The 23,062-nt window shown below is 37.1% G+C and overlaps 1 long non-coding RNA gene across 1 annotated transcript; it reads left to right on the plus strand.

Annotated features, from left to right (window-relative positions):
- Positions 1-151: 151 nt before the first annotated feature.
- LOC142038520 (uncharacterized) lies at positions 152-21,648 on the plus strand. The gene is made up of 3 exons (XR_012652587.1): positions 152-337; positions 1,020-1,217; positions 19,426-21,648. It is a non-coding gene; the product is annotated as an uncharacterized LOC142038520 (long non-coding RNA).
- The last annotated feature ends 1,414 nt before the right edge of the window (positions 21,649-23,062 follow it).

Raw genomic sequence — 23,062 nt, forward strand, 5'->3', positions numbered from 1 at the left:
GGACTCACGTGACGGCCCCTCTCCGGGGCGGGGTGAGGCGGGGGGGGGGGGGGGGGAAGGTTTTGAGCACTCACGCGCATGCGTCAAATAACGCCGCTGCCACCCCGCCCCGGGCAGTTGGCGCGTGCGCACTCTCTCCTCGCACGCGCGCGGGGCGGGTCTCGTGCCGCTCTGAGGGGAGATGGCGGGCCCGGGTTAGCGTCCGTCCTCTCATCCGTCCTCTCATCCGTCCTCTCATCCGTCCTCTCATCCGTCCTCTCGTCCCCGGGGCTGAGGAGCGCTGCCCAACCCCCGGCAGCGCGGTGAGGATCAGTCCTGCGGCCCGGGCAGCCCTCAGGTGCGGGTGATTAATGGCGCCGCTGCTGTCCCTGGGCACCCACAGCTCCCTCCCCCGCTGCCCGTCCGGCCAGGGCAGCCGCTTGTCACAGGAACGGTAACTGAGGGGCCGAGTCGTGGGCCGCGATAAACGGGACACAGAATGGAAAATGTGAAGTCCGCTCGCAGGGTTCTGTGTACTGACCAGCGTGCTGTGCCTGGAACGTCAGGTGCTTGGGAAAGTATGGGACAAATGTCAGAAACAAGAGTGGAACCTTCTCCGTGAGGAAAAAGGGAACATGTAGTATCAATATTACATACTGGCAAGGCAGTGGTAGCAGAGTTATCAAGCAAAAAACCTGAATCTCTGCATCAGTCGAAACTACAACTTCAGCCATATATATATAGCATCCAAAATACAGTCCTTCTTCATAACATAATGCTGTGATATTACATATGCCCAATAGAAGCACAGGAAGTTAGATAAATCTCATTTTCATCTTTTTCACATACTTAAGAATGGCAATGGTAGTCAATTTTACTAGGAGGAGGAGATCAAGATGGAAGGAAGGTTTTGGCTAAGGTTTAGAACTTGCCACTGACACGTTGTTGTAATATACAGACAGCTACTAACTTGATCACAGCTAATCTATTGCCCAAAGGTGAACAATGCAACAATAGCAACAAAGTTTGTTTTATTGTAGGGTGCTGAAGGAACTTGGAATAAACGTGACAGATGTGGAGAAGTGTGGAAAGAATTAAAAACTGATATAAGGGGGCACAAATTGAATGGGGGAAAACATGAGAAGGAAAAATACCACTAAAGAAGAACAGAAAGCACAGCCACCCCCAACCAGCAAAGATAAAATCTACGAAAAACAGGGAAAAAAACAATTATTAAGGTAAATTAATTAGACCATTGAAAATCTATTTTAAAGAGTTAGTATCGTGCACAGGAAACAGCCTGAGGCCTGTAGGTGTTATTGTAACATAAGTTGATCCGATAATAGTACAAATGTAAAGCAAGAGCTAGCTTAAGTATAAAGAAAGGGTGTGTAACAACTGGTAGGAGAAATGCAGTAAAACATTGAGGGGAAATGGCAAAAGGGAAAAAAATTGTATCCTGTCACCTTTGTTCTATCACTGTTGTTTGTGGAAGTAAGAATGCAACAGAGGATGACAAAATACTCTATATTAAGGACATTATATTTTTCTATCTGCTCCCAGCCACACACCAAAATTAATGTTACTAGTGTACCTACTTTGGAACTTCCTATGCCTGTAGCACCCCAGCTTTTAATAGCGAAGATCCGATTATGTGACTTTTGTGATCAGTTTGTAAGGTACTTGCCTAGGTATTGAAGACTGAATGGCAAGAGGCCTCAGCCTGCTGGTTCGGAGTATCTGTGATCAGTTGGAATTATTATAGAATGAGCTGGGTCTAACTGAGGTCTAAAGATCAAGGGTGTCTGTGATTTCTAGAGGGGCACATTGCATTACAGAAAAGAGAGGTTCCCTTTTATGAGCTGCTCAGTTAACATGGATCAAAACTTGCCTATTAGTTTAATGCCTGAACACCCTTTATTTTATCAGCAAACTTAAGTTTGCAAAGTGTCAGAGTACAGATTTTGAATCAGTACTGTTCTATCCTGGTTTAGATAAAGTAGAAAATTACATTAAATTATGCTGTAGAGAATCATTTTATTACCCAATAGATAATCTTCCTTGTCTTTCAACAGAGCAATAGGAAGTAAAGGGCCACCATGACTTAACTTATTAAGTCAAAAGGTTGAAAGTTTTCCAGCAAATTAATGTTTTAAGAAAAATTGGGTCTCATACTAAATACTTCTAATGCTTTTCTAAGTGTGCTTCAGTCGTTGATAAACTCAAAACTGCCTTCAAAATGCACCAATGTCATCTGCAGGACACCAGCGCCAAACTTGTGTCATGATGGTCAGCAAAGTTGTGCAATTTCCCATCTCTTACACCGGGTGGCACAATATAGCTGGAAATCGATCGAATGTTCAAATGTAACCTAGAAAACAAGCAAACAAGAGGTCAGAGCCAACTGCTAGGGAATGTTGAATAATTCTATTTTGAAACATCAGACAATTGCAAATATAAGCAGTTTCTCACATGAAAGCTTTACCAAAGAGAACAGGCTTGGAGGAATAATGCTCTGTTGCATGAATTTTGTCCTGTACATGGGAAAAATCAACTGTTACACAATTTCAGGTCTCACATAATTCACAATTAACCTTTAAATAGAAAGCAGTCATCAAAAGCAACAGAATACAAAACATTCACCTTTTTCATGGTCTTTTCCCATTTTACCTATTAGAAAAATATTTTCTAGTAATCTAAAAAAACCCAAAACCCAACAACTAGATTAAAAATGCCTCCCCCTTTCAAGTGGTTCAAGCAACAGCTCAGAAATGTTGGAATTTTAAAACATTCATTTGAAAGTCTGTCTCTGTGGGGTTGGATGTAGAGACTGCATTTGTATAGAATTCCTCCTTGCCATTTTCCCTATACAGAAAGTATGAACACTGGTTTTTTCCCAACTTTATCTTGCCCTTTTTTGATGATACAGGCTTTGGACTGTAGTTTACCTCTGCTTTTGTAATCCATACACATAATTTGGCTCCTGTCTTAGACACCTGTGATACAAAATGACAAGAGCAACACATGCAGTAGTAGCTTTCAGATATGCGGACAGGAAGTAGGTAGCGCATAAGGTTTTGCCTCACTTCTGATATTCCTGCTGGGTGCATCATCACCTCTTTAAAGCCATTCTATTGTAATCAGTTGTCATGCTACTGTAGCTAGCTGAGTTTCATAGTTGCATCCTCTTTGCATATCATGGGGTAAATTATTGATCAGAAAGTGACCCTCACCACAGTCCTATGTCCCTGTGTACTTTCTCCTAAACCTCCCTGAGCTACTTCAGATACAACCCATGATGCTGTAGTGGACTAGTTCTTCTTAAGCAGATTTGCACTTCACATCTGCTAGCACTTCTCCCTGAAGTTTTGCCTTTTTCTATCTCTGAACGATACCTTGTTGAAAAGAAGTCAAGGTCTAACTCAGGTCTAAGTGAAGATCTTGTGTTTGGAATTCAGCTAGAAACATTCAAAAACACAAAGAATGCACATCTTTCATAATAGTCAAACCAAACCCCAGACCTTTGCCATTTCAAGGAAATGGCTATTACCTACATACAAAAGAGAATCTATTCATCCTCTGTGTATGTGATTTTCAGTTTTTCTAATATATTTTTCCTGTCAGAGAGCATCACAGTTTGTTGGGTACAAACAGCCATATCGGTATGAGAGAAAGCAAGAGCCAACTTGCTAGCCATGAGAATCTTCATGTCTCCCTTGTGGGGAGGGGGGATATAATGATTATCTTGTTTACAGAAGCTATTGATGTTCTTCATTAGTATTTAAATAAGATTTCTGTATCTGCAAGTGAAAGGTACTAAATACATTGCTATTAATACTGTATTTGCTAACTACTATGCCCTCAAGAAAAATAGATATTAATCCTAAGTTTCACTTTGGTTGAAAACTGAGGGACCCATTAACTGTGGGAATAACATGGAGAAATAAAACAATAGGAGATCTCTTGCATCTGCCTCTTCCAGATAAATATCATTAGACAATTTCAGTGCACCAGCAGAATTGCAGACAAACGAGTGGCTGTATACCGTTCACTCACATTCCTTAATATGTGCTAGAAAGTCTGCCTATCTCAGAAAAAGCAGATAGTTACACATAGGTACAGATAACTTCTGTTTTCTGAGGTTATTTTCTGCATAGGTATTTTTGACATGGTAAACAGTCTTATATTACTGTGCCTCATAAAAAATGTCTGATCTTTGCCATTTGCAGTATCAGCTTGATGTCTACCATAATGCTGTGTTAGTAATATCATTTTTATCTTAACTGTGTCCGAATCCAATATCAAGTGTGGATGAATCATACCAGGAAAATATTTATGCATAATCAAAAAATCTGGAACTTCCTTCATATGAAACTGTTGAGTTCTCAGTTTGCATTTCTGTGTGTTCTGATGGTCACGTTGTTATTCATACTTGCATGCAGTATGAATTCAGTGATACTTGGTTCAGCTCACTTCTTATAGTTTCTGAAAAAAACATGAAGTACCCTGTTACATGGACAGAAGATATCTTTGCTGGTTGAGCTTGAGGGGAAAACTGGGTACAATTATATATTCTTTTAATTATTCATGACTTGGGTCTGAAGTGAATGTGTATACGTTTTTCACTTATTCACTTTATAAAATTCAAAACTAAGCCCAGAAGCAGTTTTATTCTTGGCAGCATGACAAGTTTCCCTTCCTCAACAAACCAGTCAAAGGAATTGTTCCTCAGAGAATTTGTCATCTTCACGTATCCCAGCGAGTCGGGAGGGGAGCTGGCATTCATTACACCCCCCCCATCACACATATGTGTGTGCACAGTCCCTCCCTCTCTCTCTCTCTGACTGTGACAACAAGCCCATCTCAGAGGACTGTGTTTATATCTAGCATGTAGTTTCATTTGTGTAGCTGATTTGCAGTTCATTAATCTAGAAAGCATTGCCCAGTTCTGGTAAGGACAATGTATCCACCCATATTCTGCTTATTCTGCCTCCTATCCCTGATGCAACACACAGTTCAGAGAGAGGGAATTTGCTCTGTTTTGTGGAACAACTAGAGCAAAAGCAGCTCAGGAGCCAAAGCTGATGTAAACATACATTAGGAAATTGTTTTGATCTGGCCTATCAGGCTGCTGGCAATGCACTGTGCTTCCTTGGGAGACATGCAAATTTATGGGACACAACTTGACATGATTAAGGCAATGCATACAGAAGAGGTAGTTGCCCTTCGGCAAGAGAATGGTGTCAAGAACCAATGATTCTTTAAGTTCTTGGCAGCGCAGGTAGGATCATGAAATTAGGGGTCTCTTGCAGATTCATTATAATTTAAGGGTTGGGTTGGATATTTTTTAAACTGTTTTTCCAGCTTCTATGGTTGTATTCCTATTAGTTGTTTGTCTTGCAGGGGAACCTAAGGACAACAGTCAATTTGTAGTCTTCAAAACTTAAATCTGTATCTGCTGATATTATGATAGCTTATGATAGCTTGTTGAGTCTGGAGACAACAACAACAACAACAAGAATTAAAATAATGCCACAGGGAGGCATCAACTTCTGCTATTCACTCACAGCAGTGGGGTTCTTCACTTTGAAATTTAATTATCAGAGACACTGACACTCCTTGTTGACAGACATGTGCTCAGAACTCATCCACATGCCTGAGTGGAGTCAGATTCATCTTGTGCCAGGGTTAATGAGAAATTACTGATCACTGCCTGGGAATTTGGGGGTAAGAATGGCTGAACTTAAGGTGAAAGACTCCATATCCTATTACTACTCCCTTGAGTCAGCCTAGCAAATAGCTAACTGTAATATCTTAATTAACCATGTGTTAGAATCAACCTTATTCCCCCTTGCAAGCTGTACTCATTGCTAATTACATTCGGTAAGCACAAAAGAGCACAAGGGAAGCAGGCATTAGTGCTGTGGTGGGGCAGTTAGATTTCCCACTGTACGGTGTAGCAAGGCAAGTCTGGTGGCACTGTGGTGATGTTGTTGAAATGACACCCTTTAATTTAATGCAAACATAAAGATAAGGGAAACCATACTCTTTGTATGTTGAAGAACATTACCCTTCCAACCTCCTGGATGAAACAGGCACAATAGACAAAGGAGGCTGTCTTTGCGTTAAGTTTGGCAAAGGAAGAGACTAGTAGGAAGAGCACAAAGTGTGTAGCTCTGGAAGCTGTCATCTTTCACATGCCTACTATACAGCGAGCCTCCGACACACGTTCTGCTGCTTTGAATGCTCATGAGCCCACGTGTCAATATAGCCTCGCTGTGCTGGGAGCACAGTGAGAGTGAGAGAAAAGAGGAAGTGTGGTTGGAGTATGTTGTATTCTGGCTGTGCACAGCTGGCATACAATTCATCAGGGACTTGTACCATCTGGTACAGATGAGAGTCTATCATGTTACACAGTGTCTTTATCAGAAATAGGGACTTGGAAGAACATCACAAAGCTATGATTAGTTTGCTGGTGCAAATTTAACTTTTGAAATACAAACCTCATATGGAGAGGATGACCACTTCTAAAACTCACATTCTCCAGTTTGTCCCATGCATAGTTGATAAATACTTGATTTTCTAGGTTCTGCTAGTTAGATAAAACTTTTAAAAGTGTGTAATTTCTTGTGGTTTTTTTAGATCTAACAAAATACAGTCCCAAAGTCCTTTTTAGAGCTAACATGTTTCAAATTTGGTTTTTCCATCCCTCTCCATCAGTACACAATTTCTTTGACATTTCCTCCACTGGTACCTGTCATGTTCTTCTTTAAATTCATTTTTGGTTCTATGTTGTTTTATGTATTAAATGCAATTTTTTTGAGGTAATTCCCATCTAAGCTTTCTCTGTCAGTCCCTGGCCCTTCATCTCTAAGCTTTTATTCAGTTAGAATACCTAGATTTTATCCTAGCCATTAATTTTAATTTTCAAACAGTATTTTTTGAAGATCAGCTAAATTGAATCATTTTTGCAATTAGTGACAAATTAATCCACAATGGAAGGTAGATAACAGCAGAGATGGAGTCTTTCAGATTTTGACAGATACCCTCATTGGGTTTAATGTTTTGTATAATATGTCCTTAAGTAAGCAAAGAGCTCGCTTTGATGACTTCCTTCCTTCACACCTAGGCTGCTGGTCACATAGTAATAATATATTTGATTATGGGGAAAAACTAATTCTTTTTTTACATGTCTGAATTCTGAGAAGGAGTGTTGTTAACCCTGATTATATTAAAAACCATTTTTTTGCCATTTTCAGACCTAATCTCTGGCACTTGATAGCTGATGGTTGCTGAACCTCCATGGATTGACACACAAAGCCTACCACACACACACAAAAAAAACCCCAAAACAAACCAAAACCAAAAAAAACCCCAAACAAACTTGATTTCATAGACATTGGTAAAAAAGAAGCCAAATGATCAGTTTAACTAGTGGAAGTCAAGGAATAGTAATCTCCAGCACACGGACTAGTGGAGAGAAGGAGGCTGGAAATGGGATAACAAGACCAGTCATCTCAGGATCAATTCCTGGATCAAGAAGACTTGGGTCTGACCATGCCTCAGTATCTTAGGTCTTTGTCATTCAGACTGATTAAAATAAAAGGAAGCAAACACAATAGTACCTGTGTTAGGGTCATTTGTGTGTTTAGCTATAGACACATCTGTGCCCAAAGTGCTTTAATCTGAGGTACCTGATTCTGAGCAGACCTTCAGCTCTGACCTGTGATTGAAGTCAGCTTGACTTTCTCAGATTACTAAATGCTTACTCTTGTCTGCTCAGGGGTCCTCAGACACTTTCATTTTCTCCAACAACTTTTTTTTTTTTTTTTTTTTTAAATAAGCGGGGACATGGGTGTAATGGTTCATTTATTCTGGCATCATATGGCATCACTTAAAATTAAGTGATTGGTATAAGCCGAAACTTTTTGTGCCTAATCTGGCCTACCTGACTTCAGTGACAGTTTTGTTTAAAGTAGTAGCGTGTTCAGAATTACTGTGATTCAGGAATAGATGAAGAATTTATAAAAATTCTCTCTGAAGTTTGAGAAGACAAGTAAGCAGTTCTGCTTGGGTAAAATTAATTATTTATTTTTTTTTACTGGTTTTAGATGAGCTTTCCTTGTGTACTCTGTAAACATACTTTGGGCTTGGTCATATCCTACTAGTCTAGCAAAACTCTCACAGAATACTATACTAGTATAGGTATGGTGGTGAACAAAACCAAACCCAAGAAACCAAACACCAAAACAACCCCCAAGCTCCAAACATTAGCTATTGTCATCACAAGTAAACACATAAACTTGGAGATCCTAGGATTAAACACAGAGGATATGCATGGGTAAAATTAAAGAACTGAAGTCTTTAAAGTAGGAGTAGTGAGAACTTTAGCAATCAAGTAAGATTTTACGTTTCTGCATGTATAAGGGCCCCAATTTATGATGCTTCTTGGCTGTTGCTGCATTGGCCATTGAAGTTACCAAGCCTAGCTCTGCTTTTCTGGCAGAGGATGCCATGCTATGACACAGGCTGCAGAACAAAAGGTTAACTCTTTCTTTTCTACTACAGTTTAGAGCCTGTCTTACCAGCACAAGTTGAAAGCTGTGGCAATTAAACTAAATTATTACATAATTAGGTTAATGAGTTAAGCTAATTAATTAAGTTAATTAAGCTCTCTTTGCTGGCTCTACCATAGAAGCAGTAACAGAACAAGTGGTCCTGATAACCACTCCTGAATTAAAGATAATGAATCAAAACCTTTTGGATGCCTTTGAAATTAAGACTGACATATAGAAAATTTGTGTGTAATTTTCAGTTCTGCTCTTTTCATTACCTTGGCCAAGGAAGATCACAGTCTAAGGTGTGGTTCCTTATTATGCCAATTCATAAACAAACTGTAGACTATATAAATTCTTCTGGGCAAGGATGATATTAAGCTGTTAGTTTTGCACAATGAGGCCTTGGCTTTATCTGGAGCTACTTAATGTTACTGTAGTAGAAATCAACAATACCAAACTATTGATTTAGGGATCATTTAAATTCAGTGTTAATGATATTTGTTCAGCTATAGTCCATGTATGAACCTCACAAATGAGGAATACTGCTAAGTCATTGAAACTCCTTCTATGAATATCCTCTGTAATGTTTAAGCCTTTCAATTTACTTAATGTTGAGCTGAATGTGTGAGCTCTGCAATGATTAATGAGATCTCCGAGAATGGGGATGTCTCCCTCAAATACTGTTGCTGTCCAAAGTTTGCACCTAAATGCTTCCAGAGACATCATTATCATTTGTGGGTATCGGTCTGTTCTCCCACTGACATACTGTGGATCTCAAGTTCAACAGAAATAGGGGAGATAAGGACTGGAGATATAAGCACAGCATTTTGCAGCCAAGTGGTCACACCAAGTGGTCACATATGAAATTAAATCAGTCCTATTTGTCGGCTAGAACCTTAGGAAGGAGGAGATTTTTCCTGAAAACTGAACTCCAAATCCTTTGCATCACTACTATTCACTCTAGGTAAGCAAAAATCAATACAGATTTGGCTAGAGGTGGATTTTGTTAGATTCATGGTCAAATAAAATGTGAAAAGCAATCTCACACATGATAATGTGGGGCCATCATAGGCATCATAAGAAAATGAAAAGGCAGTATGAGACGTGTCTGTTGCATCCCATGATCTTCAGTTTATCCCCCAAGCATGCAAAAAAATTGAGCAAGCCAGAAAGAGCTTTCTACAATGGAACAATCTAGAATATTGCCCTCAATTTCCAGCACATTAACAAACTGCTATTACTAAATATGACTCATCAAGATTAAAAAAGAAAAACAATTTAGTCAGAGGTGTTGTCAAGTCACTATTTAATGTTACTTTTGTATTTGCTGTGATAAGCACTAAAATTTGCACACTCTTTGATAAATCATTGTTTAAGCAATGTCTAGAGGGTCCAGTAAATGGTTTGAAATTGCTGCAATGTAATAAATGGTTATTTGATAATGAATGAAATTGTTTGAAAATACTGTTAAAATGTCAAGTTTTAACATATAGAACATTAGTCAAAAGGAGTGCAAACATGGAAACCATAGTGACACTATAAATATACTGCAACAAATGCATTTATTTGTACAGGGCAAATAGTAGGTGCTGTATACAAACCAGTATAAATTGATATATGAAGTTAATTTCAATCTGTAAAAGTAATTGCATTGGTTTAACTTATTTAACTCTCCTTACAATAATATTTATAGCAGAGCAAGAAAGTAAAGAAATAAATGATGATAAATAGATAAAATACATAGGAAATGGGAATTGTTTTCCAGTTTAATTACGCTGTCACATAAAATTATCACAGAAATACACTATGCCGACAAGAAGAATACATTAAAATCCCATTATGCTGTGCAGAGTTGGCTAGCTTTTGTTGCTGTTTATTCCATAAATAGCTTTCCATCTTTTCAGCTATCATGAAAAGTTAAACTTTGTAAAAAAATACAGTGGTGCAAAAAGGACAACATAGGCTGTGCCAGTTCATGGTTAGCCTGTAGCACAAAGCTGGAAAGCAAGAATGTCATACCTTTCTTTTCAAGAATAAGTCTGACCACACAGTAAAATTTGAAGGAAAAAAATGCCCACTCAAAAGAAGCAATTTTCATTCTTTTTTTTTTCTCAGATACAACTCATAACTGGAGAGTTTTTGCATGGCTGTAGTCTCTATATAACATGCTCACATATTGTGGTGACAGGACTCTATTATAACTACAGTAAGAGCAGGACCAATAAGCAGGCAAAACATTATAATAAAAGAACAATTGTTTTCTTCTTCTAAGCCAGATATTTGTGGTTTCAAACTGACGTTTATCTTATCATTTCTTTTCATGATGAACAGCGTTAATGTGTGTGATATTTTTTATCCTTCTATTTTCTATGTCTTGGTCTGAACACAAAATGACAGCCTCACCAGAGGCAGAAAGATGCATGGATTTCTCTGAAGGAGACTTGATTTTAATTTTCTATATTTTTTTTGGAACAGTTGAAGCTTAGTTTGCTTGAAAATAGTTATCTGCTTAGAATATAGGTAAAGAACACTATAATGCTTATAATAGTTAGTGCTTATAATATGGCTGCATCATTTTGACCTCTCAACTATATCATAAATCTTACTTTAAATTTGCAACTTCCAAAAGTGTGTGACAAAGTAGGAGTTGGTGCTTTACTTAATTAAAAAAATATTTAAATATTACTCTTTAGGGTTCCAATAAAAATCTGGAAAATACGATTCTTCAGAGACTTCAAATTCAGAGGAAAATTTTTAGTATAGACTTCATTAATTTTAAAAATCTTATTATTTTTAAACCTATTTTATAAATCTTTAGCATCTGATTGATGAGATTTGATCAATAAGGATAAGCAATACTCTGAGTAGAAAAAATCTCTAGAATATGAAATACCTGTGAAGAGAATACTATGTGCAAACTGAAACCCTAAAAGATAAGGCAGTTTCCTGTGTAAGATGAGATTTAGGTCATCAAAGATATTCGTAGTACTTGTCATACTTGTATAAATTAAATGAATGGACTTGCTCCAAAACTTTATTCCAGCTCTTTAAAATTATGTGTATGCTGCAAGAATGATTTTTTAAAGCTGTCTATTGCTATAAAAGAACGGCTATAACTAAAGTAAGCTATCATTAGATTTTGGAAGGGATCGTTTATTATACTCCAAAATGGCCTGTTATTTACAGTTCTTATTAAAAAAATTGAACGTGGAATGCATTCAAATTTCACCAAAGTTGTAATACTGTTAACTTGCCTTCTAAGAGTAGCAAATGATATTTTGGCTCACAAGGATGATTTATAGCCTTTATATTACCACATGAGCATTTCAAAAGGACAAAAATTGAAAACATCTTCTGAATGTTTATGCAAATCACAGACAAGCACCTTAATTCTCTTCTTGTTATTTTCTGATCTTAACCCATAGTATGTTTGGTGACATATGTACAGTTACATTTTTGGGGTTATTTTAAAGGGGCTTCTGATTTTAGCAGTCCTAAAATTAGATAAAACCTAAATTTTAGATATATATATATATATATATATATATATATAATTTAAACTCTACTGAAAGCTAGTGCTCATCTTCAGTAGCCCCAGGTATCCACCTCAAAGTATTTTCAGAACTGGAGACACAAAACACAACAGCCATGACTATTTATCATTAAAGATCTTGCGAATCAACTACTGTAATTGTTGGAGTTTAGAGACTATCATTACGAAGACATATAAAGAGCTATGTAAATTAAATACACCTACTCCTAAGGAACATTTCTTTTAGGTTTTGCCCTTTATAAATTGAGCCACTATAATTTTTGCTTGGAGAGTTGGATTTGCACAAATTCAAAATGAAACTTTAACAGAATCAAATCTCATCTATTTTCAGCAAGAACCATGAACTTGGCTTCAATGGCTTTAATTTAGAGGTTCTCTGTGAGATTTGCATTGTTGTAAACATTTCACGCAACAGTAAAGGTAATACCCATTTAAAGCTGGGGGGAAGCTAACTGATACTGAATTCTGAAAGGACACCCCAGAACTGAGTGATGTCATCAATTGCTATCTTCATCCTATTCGTTAAAGTTATTTAAAATCTTTCGAATTTTATCTTTGTATGAGAGGGAGGAAATTCAGAATCTTTGCATCAATGTTTTCAGGTTTAAGATAGATGCACACTTCTACACACCTTTTTGGGATGAAGTACTGTTCAAGCTAATAATTAACATTAGAAGCATCACAGCAATAAACAAGTTACAGTGTTTGTTACAAATACACACACACACCCCCCGCAGTAAAAAGAGAACTAATTACGTCCATCAGATGGAGTTATTACTATTTTGCTTCATGCAGGACAGCAATTATCATCAAAACTGTGCAGAAATACTCCACGATAATGTCTTAAATTCAGTCATCCTGTAGGGTCATTTGCACTTCCTTTCTCCTTAATTACAGCTTCTTGGACTCCAGTCAGTTCTCAGTGGGGTCAGCAGGAACACAACAGGAGCAGAATTCAGGCCCTTTGGCCACAGATGAGGTTCTGAAGATCACTAACTTCTAGGAGTAATTTGAGGTTTCACTTGAAATTCCAGTAGTGGTGGTTTTGTGCCTCTTCAATTGAGCAAGTGTCTTGGCATAACAAAAATAACACTTATCTTTAAAAGCATTTTTTAAGGTCTGCATTTGTCACCCTTGTATGGCAGGGTATTAATGCTTCTCTCTGTCATACTTCACATGTTCATACCTTTGGTAAGAGCATAAAGACCCTCGTATCTCTGAACGTACACCTGAAAACACAAAGAACTAAACAGAGGTAAAAATATATTTCTCTTATTAGTTTTTTCATTTTCTAGAATATTAAACTACATATGTACAGAATCAAGAATTGCTTAAAAGAAAGGAAAGGCACTGTGAGGGTTGGGGTTTTTTTGTTTTGAAAAATCAGTAAATTCTTAAATGACAAGTATCAACAACAACAAAAAACCCTATCTTGTTACCTTCAGAAGTCAGATACAGAACTGAGTCTCTAAAATTGAGGAACTTGTTCCTAAAACGGTCCCTCCACACTGTCATTGAAGCAGAACATGGAATTCTGTGTGTTTTCCCAGCATATTTCAAAGGTTGTACTCAAATCTCTCACCTCGTCTGTCCTGGACTTGAAGTGTTTTTACCAAACCTAGGAGAAAGTAAAAGAGCCAAGTGAGTCAGAATGTTTGTCAGTTAATGTGTTGTAAAATTGAGGGGTTTTTAACACTGTTGCCTGCTAATAATCTGGGCCATCTGTTTGGTAAGTGGGACCCAAAGTAGTCCCATACAAAGGCCTCAACTCAGTATAATACTGAATTGAGTAATCCAGCCAGAAGCAGAAGGGCTATTGCTGTGCTTTAATCTCACTGGCTGCGAGTACCTTGCTGAATGAAGGCCAATGCAGTGACATAAATTTACATGTGATGTTGTGAAGCCAGTACAGGTTATGTCAATTGTGCTATGGCTGAGCATTTCCAGTCTTCATTTTCTGCAAAGTCTATGGCTTTCCCTTTGCCACAGGCTGGCAAGGTATATTGTGCCTATAATATTGTCTTCTGATTTGTCAACTGTGCGTTGATTAAGATACAGATGAGCCATATGCTAGTGAACTAAGCAGTTAAATAGATTTTGGGGGAAGTTCAGCTGTGAGGTATTTTACAAGTGCCAGCTCAGATTTTCCTTTGAACTGCATTAACCATAAATATGGATTTTTCCTGTAGGTCCTGTATATGGAGAATTAGATCTGCTTTAAAGGTTCAGCAGGAAAATATGAACATAATTATTTCCCAGCCAGATAAATGAGTCATTTTAGTAGGGACATTTTGATCATGTGACTTAGTCAAAGTGCAGAAAAATGTAAATATTTCCATCCCTGTCCACTTGAAACTTTTACCATTATACAAATATATACATACATGTACATTTACATAATATACACATACAAAGTATTGCAAATTTTGACAGCTTCACTAAGTCACTTTGTTTGAATAGCAAAGCAGCAAACAGATTCCTAAACAAAAGAGTAATCCAATTTCACTGCTAAAATCTAAAGTGAATTTAGTGTTTCTTACTATTTCTGAATAACTGCTATCTGAAAATATTAATTTATGAATATTATTGAGCAGGTGACTACTCAGTGCTTAATAGGAACTAGCAATTAGTGTATGTAAATCAACTAAGACAGCAGCATCTCAATTACTGTTCTGCATAGAGGAATAGTTAATTTGTAGGAATACATGTTTTCAGCCCAGATTTTAAAAAGTCACGTTTTCCACTGCTGAAAACCTCAATACCTATAATATTTGTTGTGCATTTTATGATTATTCTTAATGCCCTTGCAAACACATGTAATAAAATGCTAACAAACTGTCAGCCATTACTTAATTATGTTTATCTAGATGGATAAAGTTGGGGTGGGGGGGAGCCTGTGGTGAAAAATATTGTTTCCCATTTGGCAAACACAGACTAAATTTACAGCTTAATTATTCCTTGTAGTGCTGTAGAGAGATTTTCCTGTTAATCATACTCAGGTCCAGAGTTGATTTAAAAAAAAAGTTGTGGATTTTTTTTTTTTTTGGTAGTGAGGTTTAAAAAGTATTTTGACTCTCAATTAAATCAACTTCCCCTCTAGTAGGGGATTTAAATCTTTGTGAGGCTTCATTGGGAACTACACAGGGAGCTTTTCTGACAGTGATGAAACACCTGCTATAAGGCAAGACAAATATCTTGGAAAATAATGTTATAGTTGCATTCAGAAACTTTGCTTATGGAAAATATCAGAATAATTCATCTTAATTAATAAAAATACCTCTATGTTTCAGCAATCAAGTGCAAGAAAAATAGAGGTCAGTTCCAGAAACCTTTATTCATGAGAGTATCCCACTAAATTCCAAAAGATCACTTGTGTGCACAATGATGCCCATGTGATTAAAGACTGCAGTTTATCTCTGGATGTGTTTTTTAATGAGATCTTTTTAATTTGAAATCTTTAAATAGTGGTTTTTCAAAGCCAAATCTGTGCCAATCACCACAGGACCACTAGACATTAAAAGCAAAATCAGAAATTGCGTCTTGTAAGACACTTGATTTTTCTTGCAAAGATAGCCTAGGAAGTGCTTACTGAGAAGAATCATCAACCAATCTTCATAGTATATTCTTCAGCAGTAACTGGGCAAAAGTATTCATTGCAGGGAATACTTTATATCAAAACCAGTCACAGTGAACTTGTACAGTAATCCATGAAAATATCTCCTTTTAATGCTGAAGCTTACCACCTTCATAGTTGTAAGATAAATTTGTACACCAGTTAGCTGTATTTGAAATGGACAGGTTGGCAAAAGTTTGTTTGGCATATGTGTCTTGGCTCTAGCCAGCTGTGATTTGGTTAACTTCTATGTTAAGTAGTTAATAAATTGCTTTCTGCTAAGTATTTAGAAGTACATACTATGAAGAGTTACTAAGTTCCATTCTTCCCAGAGTACTTTCCAAACTTGACACAAAGCCTGCCTTTGTTGCATGAACACAAAAAAACCACATAAACATTTTAAAGGGTGTCTGAATTCCGGATATATATTAAAGAAGTATTTTTCCTGATTTTTTTTCCTGATATTTTAATACTTTTTTCCTGACATGGGAATAAGCTGTAAGTTGTTAAGCACCAGTAAGAAAAATAGGAAAAAGATACTTTACTTACAAGGGTTGAAAATCTGTTCGGTGACGACAGAAGTAGAAAAAGCTTAATCTAAAAACCCATACACAGATATTGCTAAGATCTCATTTATCAGCCTCAGTAAAATGCTGAATTAATCATTTTTGCATAGATTTGAACCTATACTACCAGATCATTTATGTAAACTTAGAAATTTACTACTTGACTATTTGCCTTCTATTTTCTGGACATTGGTGTAGTTCTTGGGTAGCCTATTACGAAATGTTAAAAAATTACCTATATTAGTAGTTCTTGAAGACATCTTTGCATTGGAACAGTTTATACTTTCAGAAAAACAGCTGGAAAAGGTTTTATTTTCTTCTTCAAAAATAAGCTGTAAGAAACAAAGCAAATATATATTTCCATGGTTTTCTGCAGATCATCATGTTGCAATGAAGAATTTATAACAGCACAGAAGTAATAATCAATACTGAACAGTCACACCAATGTAGTTACAGGAAAAGGTGTGACTTGTGTGACTTGGTTTTTTTCTGATGTTATCATGCCAGCAAAAATTTTGGCATACAGGAAGGTACAGTGCTTTAAAAGGTGCTTTAAAAAACTTTTAAAAAAAAAAACTTGTGTTAAAAAACTTGTGTTTCCTTCATGGGAATTAGCTGTGTCAGTGTAAAAATATCATGCTGATCCCTATCCATGTTAAGGGAACTTTTTTTACTTTTCATTAAATCATTATAAAGCAGCAGGAGCTTTTTTTAATTATTTTTTTTTAAGCTAGAGACATGCCCTAAATGAGACCTGCTTTTTACATCAGAATTGTTTTAATGTGTTTTCGTTAAATCAACAGAAAAAAATAGGAAAAAACCATTTCTTTTTAAATCTGAAAATGTGCTTCTAGGAGAACTGCTTATAATACTGGATGATAGCATACATGTAATTAAGAAAAGGTAAAAAAAAAGATAAGGAAACATTGACATTAGGGATACCACGTATGGACTTAAAGCTTTTGAAACTCAATACAAGGTACATTACTGCAAAACACAGAAGCAATTTCATAGCCTTAAAAGCATTGCTAAAAGATAGCCAACTTTCAACATGACAAAAAATATCAAAGTCATTACTGATCATATGTTCCCTTCAGATGAAAGCCTTTCCAGACACTGATCAAATATTAAACAGAAAAGTCAGAATTGGCTGATAGTAAAATCTGTAATAGAAAATTCAGGAACTTATAACTTAATGCTTTTTAAACCTGACGAGGAGGGGAAGAGGAGTTAAAAAACAGCAGTCCTTGACAAACTCTTCAAAAACAGTTAAAAAATGTTTCTCCTGCTCTGAAGGAAGGAACTTAATATATTAAATGAGGAAAATACAAACCTTTAGTATGTTAATTTAAAAAGCTGAATCTTTGTTCCCTAAGTTAAGTAGGTGTGCAGACATAGCCAACCTTATTTAAGTCATAAGAATGATAATTAGGGTCACTCTTCAGGAAAGCCCTTAATCACATGCTTACAGAAGTCGATAGCTTGAAATACCTGTCTAAGCGCTTTCCTGAAACAGGCCTTACTAGGTGAAAGTTAACACATGATGATCACATGGAAAGTATCCGAATAATTTCATGCCTATTTATAGTCCAGACAAACAGTCTAATTTCTTACTCAGTTTTCACACGTAAAGGATTTCATTTAACGATGAGGTTCCTGGTAATAGTTGGAATTTTTCAGCTGATAACATTTGCATCAAAAAGCTTATGAAATATCAGTCACTACATGTGATGTCTTAGAAAACCTGTTTTAAAAGTGCTGTACAAGCCCAGAATATTAGAGCATCTTCTTTGAATGAAAATTAGCTATTAAGAAAAAAATTAAAAATCCTATTGTAGTGAATATAGACTAGTTAATACCTTCTAAGATAAAAAAAAAGCATCTTCAACATTTCAGAGTATCATAAAAATTCTCCTGGCAGATTTAAAAGGTAAAATCTGTTATGTTTATATTGATGATATGATCATTTTCTCTTAGGATCTGGATCAGCATTTAGCGAATATAACAGCTGTACTGTGAATATTACAGTCTCTGAGCTTAACTCTAAATCTTAGAAATGTAAATGCTATAGAATATAGATTAAATAATCTGTAGCATATTTTGTCAAAACCAAATTGGCTGTAGACCAGGTAAGTTGTTTTTGTTTGCATGTTTCCCATACCCTGAAATACGAAGCAAATTCAGCAGTCTTGGTTTTACAAATGGGTATCATCTATATACTGCAGTTGTCTACCTTTGAAGAGCCTCTTAATAACACTATGGGGCAGGGAGAGAAAAAACATCAGATAGATAGATGAGCATAGAACATTTCTAAAAACTCTTTAAAACTGTCAAATTAATAATCTTGTGAATAAGGCCTGCTTCTTAAATGCCTACTTGTATAAATGCTACCTAAAGGCAAATTTATCAGACTAGTGAAAATTTTGTTTCAATATCCCGATATTGATGACAAAATATTTGTTCCCCATACTGATCTGATAACATTACAGAACACAATTACACCATAAATAAAATCCATCAAGAAATTTCTGAAAGAAAAGGTGGTCATGCATTTATAGAATCAAACCACTGTTGTATAAATTACATTCATCACTGGTAAATAAAAACCCAAGCAAACAAAGGAACTTCCTTTAATAAAAATATCAGAGTCAATAATTATACAATCAGTTTGGGGTTTCCAAAACTGTTCAGTGTTAGCCTGGCTTCTCTCCTACTGAAGTCAATAACTGGCTCAAGGGAGAGAAAGGTGCTAGGCTAGGTGCTAGTATGGAGTTTGGACCAGTCTGTCAAAAGTTTTTAGAAGGGGCATTATTCCATGAGGAAATGTCAGCTTAGTGAAACCACAGTGTTACATGCAGGCCAGCTCCTGCTCTCAGAGTGCAACTACAAACTCCAAATCCTCCAACAGGCTATTTCAAATGCCAGTGATCCAGACACAGATGCTGAGGTGCAGCCAGAAAGTAAGGATACCAGATGAGAGTTCACGACCAGTATGTCCACAAAATGTAAAAGTATGAAGCACATTTAAAAATATTCTCCAACAGTTCAGTTTGTTCTTAATTGAGATTTAAAAGGACACCAACCAGGAGTAGTAGATCCATAATATCCGTAATATTATCTGCAGCCACAAAATATAGTCTCTCTTCTGACCTGCAGGTCGAGACTGGTATGAAGCTTCTACTCAGATTGCGATGCTCACAAGAATCCAAGCTACTGAGGAGGGTACATATTTGATGTTCTGGATCTGATGGTGGAGTACATGTTTTTATTATGGTTTAGGATAAGACTATGTGCATAGACCCAGAGGTTCATCAAGTGCTCTAGGTATCATTAAGTTTACCAGGTAACTCTACCTGAGTAAACCTCCTATACTGCAGTATTGTTTTTCCATAAGAAATTTTGGTGAGGTGGCTAAAGCTGGATTCATTGGTTGTATTGTGTAAGCCTCCTGTAGGAATTTATTGGGAGTGCCTTTCAGCAAGTATGAAAACATGACTTGTACTCAGTTCCTGAAGAAATTCAAGATTCCTGAAGAAATTTCTTCAGGAACTGAAGTCCTTTACACTCAAAGGTACAATTTTGCTATTTTAAGGGGCTGTGTTGGAAGAGAGAACAGCCTATAAGTGGAAAGTGACAGGGAATAAGGACCCTCCTATCCTTCTTTACTGCCTGTTTTATCTGGTGTCGTGGTTTAACCCCAGCCAGCAACTAAGCACCACGCAGCCGCTCACTCACTCGCCCCCACCCAGTGGGATGGGGGAGAAAATCAGGAAAAGAAGTAAATCTCGTGGGTTGCGATAAGAATGGTTTAATAGAACAGAAAAGAAGAAATGAATAATGATAATGATAACACTAATAAAGTGATAGCAGTAATGATAAAAGGATTGGAATGTACAAATGATGCACAGTACAACTGCTCACCACCTGCTGATCGACACCCAGTTAATCCCTGAGCGGCGATCCCCCCACCCCCACTCTCCCCAGTTCATATACTAGAAGTGACGTCACACGGTATGGAATACCCCCTTGGCCACTTTGGGTCAGCTGCCCTGGCTGTGTTCCGTGCCAACTTCTTGTGCCCCTCCAGCTTTCTCGCTGGCTGGGCACGAGAAGCTGAAAAATCCTTGACTTTAGACTAAACATTACTTAGCAGTAACTGAAAACATCAGTGTTATCAACATTCTTCTCATACCTAGCTCAAAAACATAGCACTATGCCAGCTCCTAGGAAGACAATTAACTCTATCCCAGCTGAAACCAGGACATCTGGTTAAGATAACAGATGATGAAAGCAGATTAAAAAATAAAAAACAAAACAAAAAGCCAAACCAATCCACAATCCCAGGGTGGTGTCAGGAGTGGAAACTGTTAGCAGCAGCTGCATGGGCCACTGCTTTTCCTTTCTCCCACCAGCAGTCAGTCAGATAACAGATTCATGATGTGTTTGAAACGTGTTACCTAAAGAGCAACGAATACAGCTCCAGCTGTCACAGGAAATAAAAACAGAAGAACGTTTTCTTTCCTAACAACTGTTTCTACTGGAATCCCTCTGAGAAAAAGGCAGGCCAAAGTCCTCCCTGAGCTGGCAACCATGGTGCCAAGGAACCAGTGATTCCTGGAATCTATTAATAACTGCCCTTCCAATCCCCGACCAAGGTTAGGTGATAAATTGTGCAGATTTAGAATGAGGAGGCAGAAATAAAACTGAGCAGTAGATGTAGGAGCTTCCAAATTCTGTCCCTAGTAAGATTTGTAATCAGGAATTAATGGAAAGACACAGGTATCAAGATCACTTTTAGTGTGTCTGTTTTCAAAATGTGTATGATACGAGATTCAGGAAGTACAGTGTATGTTTTTGGGGGTAGCTGGAGTCAGACTAAGTCAAGTTATTTAATCTGTTCAATTTGTATGCTAATACAAATGCAACACAACAGGAATACCTGTTTCATAGCCATATTGCCAGTTATCAAAAGAACTCATTGTAGGGGTCGGCGTTCGGAAGATCTCGCGTTGTCACGGAAAGTTAGAGGGTTAGTCGCAGCTTTGTGATGTACCTGTAACCCCACCTCCCCTTGTTAGTATAAAAGGAATTAACTGCGCAATAAAAGCCGGAAGTTGGCGCTCACACTGTGTGTGTTATCTGTCTCTTTCCCTGGTCCGGGCCGACCAGTGACCTAAGCGTGGCACCTTGATATGTAGCGAATGCTACACTCATTTGTAAATAAAATGGAGGACATGATAGCAAAACATTATATACCAACTTGAAACACATTTTTAATAAAAATTCCATTAGGGAAGAAATACATCTTTTCGTACTCTTCTGAATGAATTTTTGCCCCTCACCCATAAAGGTCAGTATTTCTAAGGGGGAAAAAACTGCTATGCGGTACTAATATGAATGCTTTGGAAAAAAATGGCATCTGTCCTTTACCAGTTGAGAGAACCACGATGTAGCATGGATCAAAGCTTAATATCCATTTATTGTATCTACAAATTAGATCACAAATAAAAATCTATCTTTGTACATCCAGTAAAGATTATTGCCTTTCAAGCATGATTAATAAAATGGGAAACTTCTTTCTTAAAGATAGAGGCAATGAACAACCTTTTTTCATCTTTCAGTAGTGCTGCATGTGATAAAATACAAGTAGTATGTTTCATGGACCATTGGAAAGCTGTATTTTTGCCTAAGATGTAGACGTATTTCCTTTAAAAATCTTAACATGATCCAGAATTTTTTATAAATCATATTATTTGGTATTTTAAACTTATCACTATATGTGCAGGGAAACATGTCTTAGGAAGCCAACATACTGACCACATACATTTTAAATACAACTGGATAGCTGTGGTAGCTTTTATTTTAATGGCCATTTTAAAAGACATGACAAGGTAGTATGAAGTATTTTAAGGAGCAGCAAATGCACCAAAAATTCACAACCTGCAGATGTTCATAAATAAGTGAATAAGTTAGTGTCTACTACAAAACCACCGTGACCATTTCCTTAAATTTTTGGACCACTGTTTTTTCTCAGGGAAATCAAGTGAACATGGGTCTTTCCAACGTGGGTCTTTCCAACATGCAATAATACTTCTTCTGATGCATATTTTATAATCAAAGAATGCGATATTTTAATTTAATTTAAATTCTGATAAAATAGTGAACATTGGGGAGTGGGCAATAACATCTGTCTTAAGTTTAATGGGATGTTCCTCATATCAAATCACCTGATCTATCATAGAGCTGATTTGTTGGTCCATTTAAGGCAGTCTGAAACTATTAGAATAAAACACTTCTAACTCAACTTATACGACATAAAAGGAGGACAACAAAGAAAAGGCCAGGTAACTACTCTTCATGAAATCCTGTAGCCTGCCTTCATTTTACATAACCATTTCAGTGGAATTACAGTTATGCTTGAAGACACACTTAGCCATGTACATCTTTCTATCAGGCCAGAACCATTATTCTTCACTGGTATTGACTTCACAGGTATTGTCATCATCTTTTCACCCTGTCATGGTTTAACCCCAGCCAGCAACTAAGCACCACGCAGCCACTCACTCACTTCCCCCCCACCCAGTGGGATGGGGGAGAAAATCAGTGTCCTGGTTTCAGTTGGGATAGAGTTAATTGTCTTCCTAGGAGCTGGCATAGTGCTATGTTTTTGAGTTAGGTATGAGAAGAATGTTGATAACACTGATGTTTTCACTTGTTGCTAAGTAATGTTTAGTCTAAAGTCAAGGATTTTTCAGCCTCCGATGCCCAGCCAGTGGGAAGGCTGGAGGGGCAC

The sequence above is a fragment of the Buteo buteo genome, chromosome 13 (assembly GCF_964188355.1).
Source record: "Buteo buteo chromosome 13, bButBut1.hap1.1, whole genome shotgun sequence".
NCBI classification, from domain to species: Eukaryota; Metazoa; Chordata; class Aves; order Accipitriformes; family Accipitridae; genus Buteo; species Buteo buteo.